At 39.7% G+C, this 19,965-nt stretch overlaps 1 pseudogene; it reads left to right on the top strand.

Moving 5' to 3' along the window:
- The first annotated feature begins 14,806 nt into the window (after positions 1-14,806).
- On the top strand, positions 14,807-14,961 carry LOC123926220 (annotated as a pseudogene).
- Positions 14,962-19,965: the final 5,004 nt, after the last annotated feature.

Raw genomic sequence — 19,965 nt, 5'->3', positions numbered from 1 at the left:
GGATTTATTCCAGGGCTGCAGGGTTGGTTCAACATCCGCAAATCAATCAATGTGATAGAACACATTAATAAAAGAAAGAACAAGAACCATATGATACTCTCAATAGATGCTGAAAAAGCATTTGACAAAGTACAGCATCCCTTCCTGATCAAAACTCTTCAAAGTGTAGGGATAGAGGGCACATACCTCAATATTATCAAAGCCATCTATGAAAAACCCACCGCAAATATCATTCTCAATGGAGAAAAACTGAAAGCTTTTACGCTAAGGTCAGGAACACGGCAGGGATGTCCATTATCACCACTGCTATTCAACATAGTACTAGAAATCCTAGCCTCAGCAATCAGACAACAAAAAGAAATTAAAGGCATCCAAATTGGTAAAGAAGAAGTCAAACTATCACTCTTCGCAGATGATATGATACCATATGTGGAAAACCCAAAAGACTCCACTCCAAAACTGCTAGAACTTGTACAGGAATTCAGTAAAGTGTCAGGATATAAAATCAATGCACAGAAATCAGTTGCATTTCTCTACACCAACAACAAGACAGAAGAAAGAGAAATTAAGGAGGCAATCCCATTTACAATTGTACCCAAGACTATAAGATACCTAGGAATAAACCTAACCAAAGAGGCTAAGAATCTATACACAGAAAATTATAAAGTACTCATGAAAGAAATTGAGGAAGACACAAAGAAATGGAAAAATATTCCATGCTCCTGGATTGGAAGAATAAATATTGTGAAAATGTCCATGCTACCTAAAGCAATCTACACATTTAATGCAATCCCTATCAAAATACCATCCATTTTTTTCAAAGAAATGGAACAAATAATCCTCAAATTTATATGGAACCAGAAAAGACCTTGAATAGCCAAAGGAATATTGAAAAAGAAAGGCAACGTTGGTGGCATCACAATTCCGGACTTCAAGCTCTATTACAAAGCCGTCATCATCAAGACAGCATGGTACTGGCACAAAAACAGACACACAGATCAGTGGAACAGAATAGAAAGCCCACAAATCGACCCTCAACTCTATGGTCAACTCATCTTTGACAAAGCAGGAAAGAATGTCCAATGGAAAAAAGACCGCCTCTTCAATAAATGGTGCTGGGAAAATTGGACAGCCACATGCAGAAAAATGAAATTGGACCACTTCCTTACACCACACGCGAAAATAGACTCAAAATGGATGAAGGACCTCAATGTGAGAAAGGAATCCATCCAAATCCTTGAGGAGAACGCAGTCAGCAACCTCTTCGACCTCAGCCGCAGCAACATCTTCCTAGGAACAACGGCAAAGGCAAGGGAAACAAGGGCAAAAATGAACTATTGGCTCAAACACCTGGAAGCTAAAGACCACCTTGCTTAAGAATGCTTGGATCAACCAGGAGATCAAAGACGAACTTAAACAATTCATGCAAACCAATGAGAATGAAGACACCTCAGTCCAAAACCTATGGGATACAGCAAAGGCAGTTCTAAGGGGGAAATACATAGCCATCCAAGCCTCCCTCAAAAACATTGAAAAATCCAGAATACACCAGCTGTCTCTACACCTTAAAGAACTGGAGAATCAACAACAAATCAAACCAACTCCACATGCAAGAAAGGAAATAATCAAGATTAGAGCAGAGATCAATGAGGTGGAAACGAGAGATACAGTAGAACGTATCAATGAAACTAGAAGCTGGTTTTTTGAAAGAATCAATAAGATCAATAAACCATTGGCCACACTAATCCAAAAGAAAGGAGAGAAAGCCCAAATTAATAAAATTATGAATGAAAAGGGAGAGATCACAACTAACACCAAGGAAATAGAAACAATCATCAGAAATTATTACCAACAGTTATATGCCAATAAGCTAAGCAACCTAGATGAAATGGATGCATTCCTGGAAAACTACAAACTCCCAAAATTGAACCAGGAAGAACTTGACAACCTGAATAGACCGATATCTAGTAACGAGATTGAAGCAGTGATCAAAAACCTCCCAAAAAACAAGAGCCCAGGACCTGACGGACTCCCTGGGGAATTCTACCAAACTTTCAAAGAAGAAATAACACCAATTCTCTTGAAGCTGTTCCAAACAATTGAAGCAGAAGGAAAACTTCCAGACTCTTTGTATGAAGCCAGCGTCACCCTGATTCCCAAACCAGGCAAAGACCCTACCAAAAAGGAGAATTTCAGACCAATATCACTGATGAATATGGATGCAAAGATCTCAACAAGATCCTAGCAAACAGGATCCAGCAGCACGCTAAAAAGATTATCCACCATGACCAGGTGGGATTCATCCCTGGGTTGCAAGTTTGGTTCAACATCTGCAAATCAATCAGTGTGATAGAACACATCAATAAGAGAAGAGAGAAGAACCACATGGTCCTCTCAATTGATGCAGAAAAAGCATTTGACAAAATCCAGCATCCGTTCCTGATGAAAACGCTTCAAAATGTAGGGATAGAGGGAACATTCCTGAACTTCATAAAGTCTATCTATGAAAGACCCACAGCAAATATCATCTTCAATGGGAAAAAGCTTTCAGCCTTCCCGTTGAGATCACAAACACGACAAGGATGCCCACTCTCACCACTCTTGTTCAACATAGTATTAGAAGTTCTAGCAACGGCAATCAGACAACAAAGAGAAATAAAAGGTATCCAAATTGGCAAGGAAGAAGTCAAACTCTCTTCGCAGATGACATGATTCTTTATATGGAAAACCCCAAAGACTCCACCCCCAAACTACTAGAACTCATACAGCAATTCAGTAACGTGGCAGGATACAAAGTGGCTTTCTTATACACTAACAATGAAAATACAGAAAGGGAAATTAGAGAATCGATTCCATTTACTAGAGCACCAAGAACCATAAGATAATAATAATCCTAAAATTTGTATGGAGCCAGAAGAGAACCCGAATTGCTAAGGAAATGTTGAAAAACAAAAACAAAACTGGCGGCATCACGTTACCCGATTTCAAACTTTACTACAAAGCTGTGATCACCAAGACAGCGTGGTACTGGCAAAAAATAGACACACAGACCAGTGGAACAGAGTGCAGAGCCCAGATATGGACCCTCAACTCTATGGTCAAATAATCTTCGACAAAACAGGAAAAAATATTCAATGGAAAAAAGACAGTCTCTTCAATAAATGGTGCTGGAAAAACTGGACAGCGATATGTAGAAGAATGAAACTTGACCATTCTCTTACACCGTTCACAAAGATAAACTCGAAATGGATAAAAGACCTCAACGTGAGACAGCAATCCATCAGAATCCTAGAGGAGAACATAGACAGTAACCTCTTCGATATCAGCCACAGCAACTTCTTTCAAGATATGTCTCCAAGGCCAAGGAAACAAAAGCAAAAATGAACTTTTGGGACTTCATCAAGATCAAAAGCTTCTGCACAGCAAAGGAAACAGTCAACAAAACAAAGAGGCAACCCACGGAATGGGAGAAGATATTTGCAAATGACAGTACAGACAAAAGGTTGATATCCAGGATCTATAAAGAACTTCTCAAACTCAACACACACAAAACAGATAATCATATCAAAAAATGGGCAGAAGATATGAACAGACACTTCTCCAATGAAGACATACAAATGGCTGTCAGACACATGAAAAAATGTTCATCATCACTAGCCATCAGGGAGATTCAAATTAAAACCACATTGAGATACCACCTGACACCAGTTAGAATGGCCAAAATTAGCAAGACAGGAAACAACGTCTGTTGGAGAGGATGTGGAGAAAGGGGAACCCTCTTACACTGTTGGTGGGAATGCAATTTAGTGCAGCCACTTTGCAGAACAGTGTGGAGATTCCTGAAGAAATTAAAAATAGAGCTTCCCTATGACCCTGCAATTGCACTGCTGGGTATTTACCCCAAAGATACAGATGTAGTGAAAAGAAGGGCCATCTGTACCCCAATGTTTATTGCAGCAATGGCTACGGTCGCCAAACTGTGGAAAGAACCAAGATGCCCTTCAACGGATGAATGGATAAGGAAGATGTGGTCCATATACACAATGGAGTATTATGCCTCCATCAGAAAGGACGAATACCCAACTTTTGTAGCAACATGGACGGGACTGGAAGAAATTATGCTGAGCGAAATAAGTCAAGCAGAGAGAGTCAAGTATCATATGGTCTCACTTATTTGTGGAGCATAACAAAGAACATGGAGGACATGGGGAGATGGAGAGGAGAGGGAGTTGAGGGAAACTGGAAGGGGAGATGAACCATGAGAGACTATGGACTCTGAAAAACAACCAGAGGGTTATGAAGGGGCGGCAGGGGGGTGGGGGGTGGTGGGAGGTTGAGGAACCAGGTGGTGGGTAATAGGGAGGGCACGTACGGCATGGAGCACTGGGTGTGATACCAAAACAATGAACACTGTTATGCTGTAAATAAACAAATAAAAATAAATATAAAAAATGAACTATTGGGATTTCATCAAGATCAAAAGCTTTTGCACAGCAAAGGAAAAAGTTAACAAAACCAAAAGACAATTGACAGAATGGGAGAAGATATTTGCAAACGACATATCAGATAAAGGGCTAGTATCCAAAATCTATAAGGAACTTAGCAAACTCAACACCCAAAGAACAAACAATCCAATCAAGAAATGGGCAGAGGACATGAACAGACATTTCTGCAAAGAAGACATCCAGATGGCCAACAGACACATGTAAAAGTGCTCCACGTCACTCGGCATCAGGGAAATACAAATCAAAACCACAATGAGATATCACCTCACACCAGTCAGAATGGCTAAAATTAACAAGTCAGGAAATGACAGATGCTGGCGAGGATGTGGAGAAAGGGGTGCCCTCCTCCACTGTTGGTGGGAATGCAAGCTGGTGCAACCACTCTGGAAAACAGCATGGAGGTTCCTCAAAATGTTGAAAATAGAACTACCCTATGACCCAGCAATTGCACTACTGGGTATTTACCCTAAAGATACAAACATAGTGATCCGAAGGGGCACGTGTACCCAAATGTTTCTAGCAGCAATGTCTACAATAGCCAAACTATGGAAAGAACCTAGATGTCCATCAACAGATGAATGGATAAAGAAGAGGTGGTATATATACACAATGGAATACTATGCAGCCATCAAAAGAAATGAAATCTTGCCATTTGCGACGACGTGGATGGAACTAGAGCGTATCATGCTTCGTGAAATAAGTCAATCGGAGAAAGACAACTATCATATGATCTCCCTGATATGAGGACATGGAGAAGCAACATGGGGGGTTAGGGGGATAGGAGAAGAATAAATGAAACAAGATGGGATTGGGAGGGAGACAAACCATAAATGACTCTTAATCTCACAAAACAAACTGGGGGTTGCTGGGGGGAGGTGGGATCGGGAGAGGGGGAGGGGGCTATGGACATTGGGGAGGGTATGTGCTATCGTGAGTGCTGTGAAGTGTGTAAACCTGGCGATTCACAGACCTGTACCCCTGGGGATAAAAATACATTATATGTTTATTTAAAAAAAAAAATTTGGAAGGGGAGGCGAACCATAAGAGACAATGGACTCTGAAAAACAACCTGAGGGTTTTGAAGGGTCAGGGGTGGGAGGTTGGGGGAACAGGTGGTGGGTAATGGGGAGTGCACGTTTTGCATGGAGCACTGGGTGTTGTGCAAAAACAATGAATACTGTTACGCTGAAAAAATAAATAAAATGGAAAAAAAAAGAAAGAAATAGACACACACACAAAAAAAGTTGTATCTATGAGGTAGTGGTAGTTGTTCTCTTGTTGTCTTTTGTTTTTTTCTTCCTTCCTGTTTGGTTTTCTGGGGTAGGGGCCTGCCACGTGGGTTTTCAGTCAATGATGTTCCATGAGTTAAGTCCTCCCTCCCCCCTCAAGGGGGTGGGCTCTGAGGAAACTGGTTTTTTAGGCTTTTGTTCTCTGGATGTTTTTATGTTTTTTTGTTTGTGTTTTTTTTTTCTCTCACCTTGACAGTTTTTGATGGTTTTTGGAGGTTTAGAGGAGAGCAAACTGCACCCAGACCTCCCTCTCAGAGAGAAGCCTCAGAATGCTCTGCAGAGGTTCAGACAGAATAGGTTCCGAGTCACGGTCCCTGGGGATGCAGGATCTCCTCCTTGTACCCAAAACCACAGCAGTGGTAGCTGTCTGGGCAGCTCCAGACCACGAGAGAGGTTCCAAGCAGTGATCGCACACAGAGATTTTCCCACTGGTCCGGCTGGGAGTGCCTGGTCTTTTCGGTCTGAGAGTGCCACGCTGGACCTGGTCCTTCCGGGTCCAAGAGCGCTGGGTGGCATGCACTGGGTCTAAGAGCTCCGGGCTGGCACGCACCTCTCTTGAGGGTGGGTGTGGGGCACGCGTCTCAAGTTCTGCCATCTGGCTAGGCTCTCAGCCCCTCACAGGAGCTGGACCCCATGCATTCTCAGGTGCGCTGGCAGCTCAGGGACCAAGACCTTGTTTCTCCACCGCACTCTCTCTGGCTCAGTGTCAGGGGAGGCTCTCCTGGGTCCAGGGACTAAGCCCCATCCCTAACCGCCCCGATTCCCACAATTTCCCTCCACGATCCTTTGCTCTTTTTTTTTTTTTTTTTTTTGAGTGCTTTCAACCAGACTCCAAGTTAATGCTGGTCCCCAGACACAGGGCACTCTCATATTGGGGAATTACTTTCCAATTGGTTGCCACTGGTGGCTCCCTCCCCCTTTTGTTTATCTTCCGGTATCAGTCCGAAGTTCCCACTCTGCTTTACCTGCCCACTGGTGTCTTCTGCTCCTGTAGAGATCCAGACGTGTGTAATTCTGATCTCAGGCTGATTTCATGGGTGATCAGAGTTCTTTGGTAGGTTATCAGCTTACTTTAGGGTACAGCTTGAAAAGGCGCCTCCTCCTACTTCCCTGCCATATTTTTCTAGAAGAGCACATCTTCACAGCTTTGAACAGGATATTTATATCCCTTCAAAAAGGGCAAAATGTCTCCCTTGTCTCTGCTCCAGCAGGAAAATGCCGCCACCGAGTCAGGCGGCCCCTCTAGTGCTTATAAATGTTTTTGTTCCCTAAGTTCACAAAGATATTCTCCAGCTGTTTCTTTTATAGGCTTTGATTTTAGCCTCTTCCTTAGGTCTGTAATCCTTTTCCAGTTAATTTTGTGTATAGTTTTATATATATATGTGTGTGTGTACACACACACACACACACACACACACACACACACACACACATATGTGAGTATCTAATGTATCTAGCATCTTCCATTGGGGAAAATTATTTTTCTATTAAATTTCATTGACATCTTTGAAAAAAAATATTGACCATAAATGTACAATCTATTTCTGTACTCTCTGTATCATTCCATAATCTGTTATCTATCCTTACATGGAAACCACATTTTCTCAAGTATAACTTTATATGAACTCTTGACCATATAGTGAAAATCCTCCAATTTTATTCTTTCGGAATGTTGTTTTCGTTATTGAAGGCCATTTACATTTTCAATATCAATTTTAGTTTCACCTTGTCCAAAAAACCTCCCAAAAAAATCAAAACAAAAGCTGCCTTGCTGGGTATGTGGTTGGAACTGCATTGAATCTATAGATGAATATGGAAGAATTGGGATCTTAGCAATATTCAGTCTTTGGACACAGGAATCTGGTTCATATCTCATTCTTCTTCTTTTTTTTTCTTTATTGGTATTTGTCTTTCTCATTAGTATTTTGTATTTTTCACAGTACGGGTCTTGCAGATATTATATTAAATGTATTCCTAAGTATATCACATATTTTTGCCATCATTTTGAAATGTTTATTTCTGGCTATTTATCACTAGTATATAGAAACAGAATTGATTTTTTTCTTTTTTTGTATGTTGATCTTACATCTTGTGACCTTGTTGAATTCACATAATTATTTATTACATTTAATAGATATTTGGTTTGGGTTTGGGGGGTTGTTTCTGCTTTTTTTCTCCCCTAAATTCCTTAGGATTCTCCTCATACAAAATCCTGTTGTCTGAAATAAGGACAGTTTAAATTTTTCTTAGAATCAATACAATATTGGCTAGGATTGGTGAAAAAAAACATCCTTAGCTTGATGTTTTCCTTGGTGGAAGTATTCCATATTTCTCCATTAAGTGTGATGTTAGCTACAGGTTTTTCATAAATGTCCTTTATCATATTAAGGAGTTTCCTACTGTTTCTGGTTTGCTGAGTTTGTTGGGTTTTGTCAAGTGCTTTTTCTATACTTCTTGAAATTATTGGGTGAGTTTCTCATTTAGTTTAATACAGTGATTTCAGTTGATAGATGTGTAAGTATTAAACCAATATTACATTCTTCAGGTGAATGCTATTTGCTTATAATGTATTATCTTTTGAATATATTGCTGGATTTTGTTAAGGATTTGTGTGGGTATGTGTGTTCATGAGGAATATTGATCTATAATTTCTTTTCTTATAGTGTCATTTTCAAATTTCAGTTAGAAGATTATTCTGGCCTTAATTAAAAATAGAGCTTCCCTATGACCCTGAAATTGCACTACTGGGTATTTACCACAAAGATACAGATGTAGTGAAAAGAAGGGCCATCTGTACCCCAATGTTCATAGCAGCAATGGTTATGGTCGTCAAACTGTAGAAGGAACCAAGATGCCCTTCAATGGATGAATGGATAAGGAAGATGTGGTCCATATACACAACGGAGTATTATGCCTCCATCAGAAAAGATGAATACCCAACTTTTGTAGCAACATGGACAGGACTGGAAGAGATTATGGTGAGTGAAATAAGTCAAGCAGAGGGAGTCAAGTATCATATGGTTTCACTTATTTGTGGAGCATAACAAATAACATGGAGGACATGGAGAGATGGAGAAGAGAAGGGAGTTGAGGGAAATTGGAAGGTGAACCATGAGAGACTATGGACTCTGAAGAACAACCTGAGGGTCTTGAAGGGGTGGGAGGGGGGAGGTTGGGAGAACAAGGTGGTGGGTATTAGTGAGGGCACATGTTGCATGGAGCACTGGGTGTGGTGCAAAAACAATGAACACTGTTATGCTGAAAAGAAATAAAAAAAAGATTATTCTGGCCATATAAAACACATTGATATGCATCCCTTCCCCCTTATTTTCCAAAAAGTTTTGTGTGATATATATTTTTTTGTTTTAAATGTTGGATAGAATTTACCCTGATCCAGGTGTCTGAGTAAGGAATTTTCTTTGAGAAAATTTTGAATTACAAATTCAATTTCTTTAACCTAGATACTTTTCTTCAGATTATATATCTTCTTGTATCCACTTCGGAAACAATATTTCTCAAAGAATTTTTCCACTTCATCTATGTTATCAAAATTGTTGGCATAGAGCTTTTGATAGCTTATTTTCTTATTTTCTTTCTAAGGATCTGTGGTGATAGTCCTGCTTTCATTCTTGATTTTGGCATTTACAAAAATTATTAGTTTTTTTTTTTTTTTGGAGGCACAGAGGCTTTAATGATACTGTGAAAACTAAATGATAAGTGATAAAACAAGGCAACAGTAATAACAGGCTTTTTTTCTTTTTATTTTTTTGCTTGATTGTAATTTTTTTTTCGATTTTATTTATTTTTTTCAGCATAACAGTATTCATTGTTTTTGCACAACACCCAGTGCTCCATGCAAAACGTGCCCTCCCTATTACCCACCACCTGTTTCCCCAAGCTCCCACCCCTGACCCTTCAAAACCCTCAGGCTGTTTTTCAGAGTCCATAGTCTCTTATGGTTCGCCTCCCCTCCCCAATGTCCATAGCCCCCTCCCCCTCTCCCAATCCCACCTCCCCCCAGTTTTGTGGGATTAAGAGTCATTTATGGTTTGTCTCCCTCCCAATCCCATCTTGTTTCATTTATTCTTCTCCTATCCCCCTAACCCCCCATGTTGCTTCTCCATGTCCTCATATCAGGGAGATCATATGATAGTTGTCTTTCTCCGATTGACTTATTTCACGAAGCATGATACGCTCTAGTTCCATCCACGTTGCCGCAAATGGCAAGATTTCATAAAAATTATTAGTTTTGATAGAAGTTTATCAATCTTGTTAATATTTTAGAAAAACCAACTTTTGATTCTTTCAAAGTTGTTAATTTTCTTATTATAAGTGTGTAATATTGGTAACATACATTTTGGTCTTATATTATTATTCATTCTGATAATCTTTGTTTTTTATTGTCAATTTTAATCCGATCATATTTAGTATAGTAATTAATATAGTTCAATTAGGTGCATTTCTGGTTTTTTTTCCTTTATCCTTCCATGCTAAGTTTTCTTTTGTCATATATAGTCTAAATAGGTTCCTAGGTGTCACCTTCTTGGCTTAGGCTGCTTCTCTATCTCTCAAGAATAGTAGATCAATACAACATGTATGTCTTAAATATAATCAAATAAGTAGGTAAATGAAAAATAAGTCTATTGGGAACGTAGTCTAGGGTGGATCACGTAACTCATGGTCATTTTGCGGAGAGGACTTATCAGAGGATCAGTGTCAACATTGGTGGTACTACTCTGAGGCCAACACCAGCCCTGACACTGCTAAATATGTTCCTTGTTGATTTGTGAGAATAATAATTATGGCAGTAAATGACTGCTGCCAGGTGGAAAGGTTTGTTAGTCTATGGCTGCCCAGACTATCAAAATAAAATAGTATGTTTGGGAAATAATATGTAGCAAACAAAATGAATGTTAATTAGATATGTCTTTAGCTGATACACATAAAAACAAAGTTGAAAAAATTTAAAGTTAGTAAGGCTGAGGGAGATTTGTTGGAAAAGCCCCACATGGATATTAATAATTCTTTCACCCCTTACATCCAATAATTTAAAATATTATGAGGCCAGGATTCAGAGATAGTAATACAGCATGCCACAGTGATGAACTAATTTCTGTACTCAGCACCAGCGTGCTGTGTCCAGTTGTAGCTTCCCTAACTAAAAGGGACGAACTAGACAGATTTCAGGGAGACATCAGAAATTTGGTTTTATAGATGGATGAATAGTTAGAGATAATTGTGTCCAAACTCCACATTTCATTAATGACAAAGCTCAGAAAGTGGAAGTATATTATCCAAGGGCATACAGTTAATTTGTGGAGAACCATGACTACAGCCTTACCCTTCAATTCCTTATCTGTTGTTCCTTCCAATTCTCAGAGTGAACTAAGGGATTCTGAAACAAGAGTAGATGAGGAAAGATGCAGGGAAGTGAGATTATTCATTGTGGAGAATAAAATGTTTAGATTATATACAATACCTATCATCAAGCCTATGAAAATTTCTTATTTAAAGGTTGGTGACTAACACTCTTCATCTCCTCTAATGAGGAACTTCATTTGTTACTGAGGACTAAATGGGAGGAAATGCACAATAAAGTGCAACTGCAGGAATTTAGAAAACACATAAGGGAACTATTTCATGCAGCAAGAATCATTACTTATTAGTGTGGTAACTTAGAAAATCTGTTACAGTCCAACATCATTCCCAGAGTGAACGGACTCCCTTTTGAGCCTTTATTTTATGATTTCAGCTTTCATCTTCTACTATGAACTACAGGGCTGTGGTGTTAGGTGAGACAATTTACCTAAGTGCTCCCTTGGCTGCCCAAGATTTGTTGGAGAATATGATACTCCCTGTGAGCAGCCAGTGGAATTATTGATGGATTCTGTAGCAAAATTTTAAATTGCCAAGATGTGAATTGTTCAAAATAACCATTTGTTGCCAGTTTACTGAGGAAATGGAAAAACAAACAAAAAAACCTAGATACTACAAACTACATGAAAAAGTACAATTAGAAAGTCATTACCTGTGGTGGATTTTGCTTCGAGACAAAGAGTTTTTAAATGGAAAGCAGGTTCAATTAACATTAAAATCTGTATTATTAAATTCAGACTATAAATTTGGAGCAATCTTAAGTATCTTAGAAATTCAGAGAATGATTTATTTATTTAGTAATTTATTTTAAGGTAACAGTGTTCATTGTTTTTGCACCACACCCAGTGCTCCATGCAATACATGCCCTCTCTATTACCCACCACCTAGTTCCCCAACTTCCCACCCCCCCGCCCCTTCAAAACCCTCAGGTTGTTTTTCAGAGTCCATAGTCTCTCATGGTTTATCTCCTCTTCCACTTTCCCTCAACTCCCTTCTCCTCTCCATCTCCCCATGTCCTCCATGTTCTTTGTTATGCTCCACAAATAAGTGAAACCATATGATACTTGACCAGAGAATGTTTTTTGTTGTTATTTATTTTCTTCCCCAAAGATCCTATGCTACAAATAAAATAAATTTCCCTCTTTTCCCCTTTCTTTTCTTTTTATTGTATTTATAGGAGATGATGGACATTAGCTGAACCTATTGTGGTTATCATTTCATGGTACGTGTAAGTCAAACCATCATATTGTAGGTCTTAAACTTATACAGTAATGTATGTCAATTATTTCTCAATAAAACTGAAAAAATATAGCATCCTTAATAGTTGAAAGTGAATTGAAATTCTTTTTTAGGCACATATTTTCAGTCAAGAAAAATAACTGTGTTTTAGTTTATTTCAAGGTTGCTTCTTTTCCATTATGGAAGAGTGTTTACAAATGATTTTAATAAAGATCGCACAACCAAATCATTCTATTTCCTTCAAGAATGTACCTCTATTAAGAGATAACAAAATAAGAACCAGCCAAGGAAAGTAAATACGTTTGTTGACTTCTCCTGAATATACATGAGGACCATTCGACTGGTCCACCTCCCAGATAATTTATAAAGGAAGGAAAACAGTTCCACTCTAATATGCAGCTGTTTGAAATGGCTTCAGTGTTAAAAATTATCTCATATTTCAGGTTGTTTTCCATTGAGTAACACGCACACATTATATGATATCACAAAGCATTTTGTTAGGCCATGTAATCTGTGACATACATTTTTGTATGCTCAGTCATAGTCTTCATGTAGGGAGAGGAGTTATGTGCAGTGGATGGGTAAGAGCATGGATGATGGAAGTCAAGAGACTTGGTTTCAGATTTTGAATATTTCCGGGGGCATAGCTCAGTGGCAGAGCATTTGACTGCAGATTTTGACTATTTCCTGTGAATGAGCACTGTGGGCAAGTCACTTAAGCTTTAGCTTCTCTGTGCTTGTGGATGATGACTCAGTTACATTATTTTTTTTTTCTTTTCAGTGTAACAGTATTCATTGTTTTTGCACCACACCCAGTGCTCCATGCAATACATTCTTTTGTTTCTAGTAATCATCTCTGACTTCTGTAAATGTTTTCTGTTTGTCTCTATGCTTACTTGTGTGGAAGAAGGCAGAACAACTTCTGCAAATCCAGGAAAGTTGGTCCTGACAATGTTACAGCTGCACAGTTCTCCTACAGTGTTCTCCAGGCTCTCTCCAGGGAGCAGCTCTCTCCACCTTGGGCAAAATGAATCCTAAGGAATCCTCTTTCATTGGTGGTGAATAGACAGACTCGGCCATTGTTTAGTTTAAAATAATGCATTTGGTTTACATTCCTGGAATATTAATCTCACAATGTTTTATGCTAATTAGAGCTATACCATGGTTAGAACTTCCTTCTGACCACCCAATAAAGTGATTTTTTAGAGCTCCACGTCATGATTTGCCAACAACCAAGCATTCTAGACAGAACCACATGACAGCTATTCTGAAGGCTTGGGCCGCCATATCAAAATGCCACAGACTATATAACTTAAAGAGTAGAAATTTATTTTCCTGTAGCTCTGCAGACTGGAAAGTCTAAGCTCAAGGTCTGACAGGGTTCTGTTTCTTTGTTTCTGTTTTTTTTTTTTTTTTTTTTAGAGATTTTTATTTATTTATTTGACAGAGTGAGAGATCACAGGTAGGCAGATCAGCAGGCAGAGAGAGAGGGGGAAGCAGGCTCCCTGCTGAGCAGAGAGCACGATGTGGGGCTCAATCCCAGGACTTTGGGATCATGACCTGGGCCGAAGGCAGTGGCTTAACCCACTGAGCCACCCAGGCGCCCCTGGGGTTCTGTTTCTGATGAAGCCTCTCTTCCTCATTTTTAGGTGGCCATCTTCTTACTGGATCCTCACATGACCTTTCCTCTGTTTGCACAGAAAGACAGAGAGAAAGAGGCCTCCTTCTCTTCTTCCAAGACTATCAGTCCCATCTGATTAAGTCTCCACCATTATGATGCCATTACGTCCTTAAAATCCAATGTCCAAATACAGTCACATGGGCCATTAGGGCTTTGATATATTACTTTGGGGGGCAAAATCCATAGCCAACAATAAATATGGAGATTTACTGGCATTGTCTCAATTTCTTAATGCATTTTTATAAAGAAAAGCAATTATTTAAATGTATGACTAGATATGATTTGACTTTTTTTATTTTCCTGGATTTTTTAAATGATAAAATACTTCTGAATCTTTGCTTGACACTGCTAGTCTTATACTTATAAAGTATATTTAGATACATTATAAATCCGAAAGTCAGCTTTGTTACATTACCAGCTGTTGAGGTCAAAAGATCACCATAGTTTTCTAAAGTGCCATTAAAAACTGTATGGGGAGCAAGAAACAGGAGACCATCTTGTAAGGCCAGACAAATTGAGTTCGGTACCTCCTGAAAACTGTAAAGCTTTTGAATCCGAGGTCCAAGGAAAATCACAGACTAATAAGTAACTTCTGCAGACTTGATCAGCTTTCAGACTCTCATTGAACTTTGCCTTCCTCATTAATTCACCCACAATCCTTTCTCATACCCATGTTCTTTCAAGGTCAAGAATGAAATGTAAAACCCTTCCATGGAAGCTTTGCGCAGTGGCAGTATCGTACCCAATGAGGTTTATCCGAGGCGCGATTATTGCTAATTAAAACCCTTCCATGGAATGCATCCAAGGCATAACCCGAACCTCTAGGAGGAGAAATTCTTGTGCTGGGAAGTAGTGGAACAACTTTAACCTTATATATTGATCCAATAAATCTGAACTTTTAGGTGAGTAGAGATTCTTGGGCACAAAATGGATCACAAGATGACCTTATTTAGAAGAATAAATAATGTAATCATATACAGCCCTGAAGAGAAAGACATCAACTCTGGACTGAAGCAAGTTATTTAATACTTGAATTGCTGGCATGTTTAACACTCATCAGATGGACCAGAATACTGAGAAAGTATTATATGGGTTATTTTGTAAAGTGCATTTCTAGCAGTTATCTGATGAACAGTTGTTGTTGATGGAGTACCTACTAGGAAACAGTATCAAATAGAAAAAAACATAGTTGCTCTGCTTTCCACATTGAGACAATCTTCTAAGGTCACTTAAAGTATTTTAAACTAATATGAAACATAAATGCATTGTCTTATAAACAAAGGATTTCATAAGAAGGGCAAAATAATTAAAATGTTACTTATTTTTTTTAAAATGTTTTACTTACTTGAGAGAGAGGGAGGATGAGAGGGAGAGAGAGCATGAGCATGCAGGGAGAGGCAGGGGGAGAAGCAGAGGGAGAGAGAGAAGCAGACTGCCCACTGAGCAGGGAGCCTGACATGGAATTTCATCCCAGGACCCTGAGGTCATGACCTGAGCCAAAGGCAGCTGCCTAGCCAACTGAGCCACCAAGGCACCCCTAAAATTTTAAAATGAAAATCATAGACAGTGATATTTTATTCCATCCTAAATTATTGAGTTCCATTGTAGTGAAAGGTGTCAATTCACTATTCAAAACAGGTCAAACATGGGGGTGAAGAGGTACCAAGGGAAAAGAAAGAGCTCTAAATAAATGCTTGCCCTTGTTAAAGAGTCAGGTCTCTCTTTGGGGTGCTGAAGTCCACCTGCCCCACCATACTCTTTCCCTTAACTACCATTTGTCTCTTGCCTCAGTTTGAGTGCCTTGGTGATATAGTGGAGAGAAGTAACTCTAGGGATTGGCTGTGTGTTGTAAAATACTTTTGCTAATAGTGTAGATAAGCACCTGGTTCAGAGGGGGTTAAATCAAGGGCATGGAACATTCTTGCTTTGCAATGGAAGAAATCTGAAGGTTGTTACTGAGCTTAAATGTAATGTAAACTGCTAAAAATCAATAATTAAATGTATTTGTGTTAAATGACTGATTTAAAAGCTCCACCCCTCTCTCTGAAAACACATAAATTAAATAGCAGAAGTCTGCTGTTGGCAACTGCAGTGAGTGTATGGGACATGCAGTCTGGGAGTATTTGGGTTAGGAATAAATTGTATGTATGGAATGTTCAACCACTGAGAAAATATTATGAGTCTTCTAGGAAATGTTCACTATTAAATGATATGAATGTATATCAGATAAAGCCAAAATCTCCCCAGAAAGGAAACAATTCACAATTCACAAGACTGTACATCCAAAACAGTGAGAAAAAATTAAATGTGCTTTCGTTTGGGTCTTAAAATAATAAAATTCTCTTTTATAAAATTTCCTTTAATGCCACTTGGAAGGAAAATAGTATCATAAAGGCCAAGTGGAGGAAAAGTCAAGATTTATATCCAAACTATATTGAACTGTATTCAAACTATACTAAACTATATTAAAAAGTGTTAAGTTTTTCATCATACGAAGGCAACAAACCTCACTAGAACACCTCAAGAAACCAAAGAAGCAGAGACCTCATTTAATCCAAGAGAGAGACTGATGGCTAAAAACATTCAGGTGTTCCAGTCAGCACTTTCTGTTGAGGGTATGGAGTTGGTAAAGAAGAATCTATGGCTCTGTGTTTTCCCTTCAAATTCTGGCTAAATTGTATGTGTATGTTTATACACAATGAAGAATTTCATTGGGCCTCAGATTCAGCTCCTGCCTCCTTCCTTTATATGGATTTGTCTTCTAATGTAGATTATAAAATTCTCTCTGGCAGACACCCTAGAACTTTGTCTGCTGTGGTACACACTTCCATTGAGCACTCAGTACACCAGACCTGGCTATCCATGAGTACCTTCTCTCTGGAAGCCAGAGTGCCCTCTACTACTTGATCTTTCCTAGAGCACTAAGGAGTAATCTTCCTGGGAGAAGGGATTCTGCTCAACTAGGAGAGATGATTTGACTGGGGAAGAGTTTGCCCTCCGTGCTTCTCTGCCAGCATGGTATTAACAGAATTCTTTGAAGGCCATGTCCTCACCAGTGCTCAGTCACCCCACATTCTTTAGATAATACCACACAGTCATCTAGAGGCATCTCAACTAAGTGAGCATGACTATCCCAAGTAGGCAAGTGTCCTCCCTTTTAAATATTATGAGATGTGATTTGGTGCCCTGGGAAAGTCTTGAGGAAGCCCATCCCACTAAGGACAGGGCATTGTAAAGGCACAACAACACGCTCAGAATACACCTCGACAGTCATGCTGAATAAGTTGCAAACAAGATCCTTTGGTGACATGGTCACTAGGTGTATAGAAACATCAACCGTGACAGCCAGAAGGAACGTTGGCAATGTCATCACGTCCGACCCAATGCCAGTTTACAGATGAGGAAATAAAAGTCCATGGTAGTGTGGTGGACTAGTTAGGAGAAATAAGGCTCGATCTTCGGCTTCCTGACTCTTCCCGCCCTGGGCTTTTTACACAACACCAGCACGCATCCTAAAACACACCAGTGATTGAGAGCACATCTCTAAAGCTGTGACCTCTGAATGTTGTTGTTGGCAGTGGAATTACAGTCCTTAGTTTTGCATTTCTAACCAGTGTTTTAACCTTGAGGAATTCAATCAGACTGCATCTCATTTTTAATTTTAAATTAGAGAGAATTCTGTCTATCTCAAGGAGTTGTGGTAAAAACATAACACATATTGCATGACAAGGTGCATTCTGTAAATATAATGTTAAAATGGAAATGAAAATTTTTCTTTGGAAGCTTATCTGTGACTTTTGTTTCCAAAAGGTGGGTTGAATACATGTTTTGTTTTATGCAATGGGCAAGCCTGATAGCTCACTACTGCCTTAAGTATTAGTGGAATTTATCTTCTGTTCATGTGCTTATTAACCATTTATATTTTTTATTCATATCTTTCAATTAAAACTATTTTCCTATTTAGGGTAGGTCAAGATGGCAGGGAAGTAGGAGGAGGCACCGTGTCAACCTGTACCCTAAAGTGAGCTGATTACCTACCAAAGAACTCCGATCACCCATGAAATCAGGCTGAGATCAGAATTATACACGTCTGGATCTCTACAGGAGCAGAAGACGCCAGTGGGCAGGTAAAGTGGAGTGGGAACATTGGACTGATATCGGAAGATAAACAAAAGGGGGAGGGAGCCACCAGAGGCGACGGATTGGAAAGTAATACCCCAGTATGAGAGTGCCCTGCGTCTGGGGACCAGCATTAACTTGGAGTCTGGTTGAAAGCACTCAAAAAAAAGAGCAAAGGATCACATGGGGAAATTGTGGGAATCGGGGCGGTTAGGGACAGGGGCTTAAGTCTCCGGACCCAGGACAGCCTCCCCTGGTGCTGAGCCAGAGAGAGTGAGGCAGAGAAACCAGGTCTTGGTCCCTGAGCCGCCAGCCAGCCTGAGCTGCCAGCATGCCTGAGAATGTGTGGGGTACGGCTCCCGTGAGGGGCTGGCAGCCTTGCCAGATGGCGTTCCTGGGCTGCGCATGCACCACACCCTTGAGAGAGGTGCGGGCAGGCATTAGCCTGGCGCTCTTAGACCCACGCAGAGGGATCAGAGCCTGAGATGTGCGTGCCCCACACCTTCCCCTGGGAGAGGTGCTCACAGGTGCTAGCCGGGAGCTCTCGGACCGGGAAAAACCAGGCACTCCCAGCCCAGGCCAGCGGGAAAATCTCAGTGTGTGATCGCTGTTTGGAACCTCTCTGGCGGTCTGGAGCTGCCACGACAGCCGCCGCTGCCGTGGTTTTGGGTACAACGAGGAGCTCCTGCATCCCCAGGGACCGTGACACGGAACCTACTCTGCCAGCAGCTCTGCAGAGCATTCTGAGGCTTCTCTCTGAGAGGGAGGTCTGGGTGCAGTTTGCTCTGCTCTAAACCTCCAAAAACCATCAAAAGCTGTCAAGGCGAGAGAAAACAGATGAACAAACATAAAAACCTCCAGAGAACAAAAGCCTGAAAAAAACGGTTTCTTCAGAACCCACCCCCATGAGGGGGGCAGGAGGACTTAACTCAGGGAACATCATTGTCTGAAAACCCACGTGGCAGGCCCCTACCCCAGAAAACCAACCAGGAAGGAAGGAAAAAAAAAAAAAGAAGACGACAAGAGAACACCACCACTACTTCATAAATACAACTTTTATTTTTAACACTTTACCACTATTCTGGTTCATTTTTTAATACATATAGATAATTTTTTAACCTATTTACCATCACAGTGAAATGTCCAGTACATCAAATTCCTTAATAACCTACTGACCTGAACTTTTTGATACATACAACCGTGTTTTTCTTTTGCTTTTCTATTTTTTAAATTTTTTTAAAATTTAATTTAGTTTAGTCTAGTTTATTCTTTTTTAGTTCTTATTTTCTAATATACATATAAACTTCAAGGTAATCCCCTTTCCCCAATCAATGCTACCCCTATAGGCAAACCAATTTTTAATCCCCTTTTATCTTAGGATAGTTGAGTCCCTTAACAAAAACATCAAGATACATCCAGGAAGAATCAAAATAACCTTCCTCACCCACACTGAGAATTTACAACCACTCTCCCATCTTTTCCTTCCGCCAGTGTTTCTGTGTATTTGTGTTTGTCTTGACAGTACATAAATCTTATACTTGGGGTTCTTTCTGATCAGGTTCTTCCTTTTTTTTTTTTTTTTTTTTTGCTTTTATAGATATATATATATTTTTTTCCTCTTGTCATATACTTTTATCAGTCCTTTTGTTTGTCTGCTTTTGTTTGTATATTTCATAAATCTTAACTTGGGGCCCATTTGGGCTGAGCCTTCTCTTTTATCTTCCCTTTTTTTCCTGTCTCTCTCTCCTCTTTTTTT

Source organism: Meles meles, chromosome 15 (assembly GCF_922984935.1).
Source record: "Meles meles chromosome 15, mMelMel3.1 paternal haplotype, whole genome shotgun sequence".
In the NCBI taxonomy this organism is placed as follows: Eukaryota; Metazoa; Chordata; class Mammalia; order Carnivora; family Mustelidae; genus Meles; species Meles meles.
This window is presented reverse-complemented; position numbering and strand designations above follow the sequence as displayed.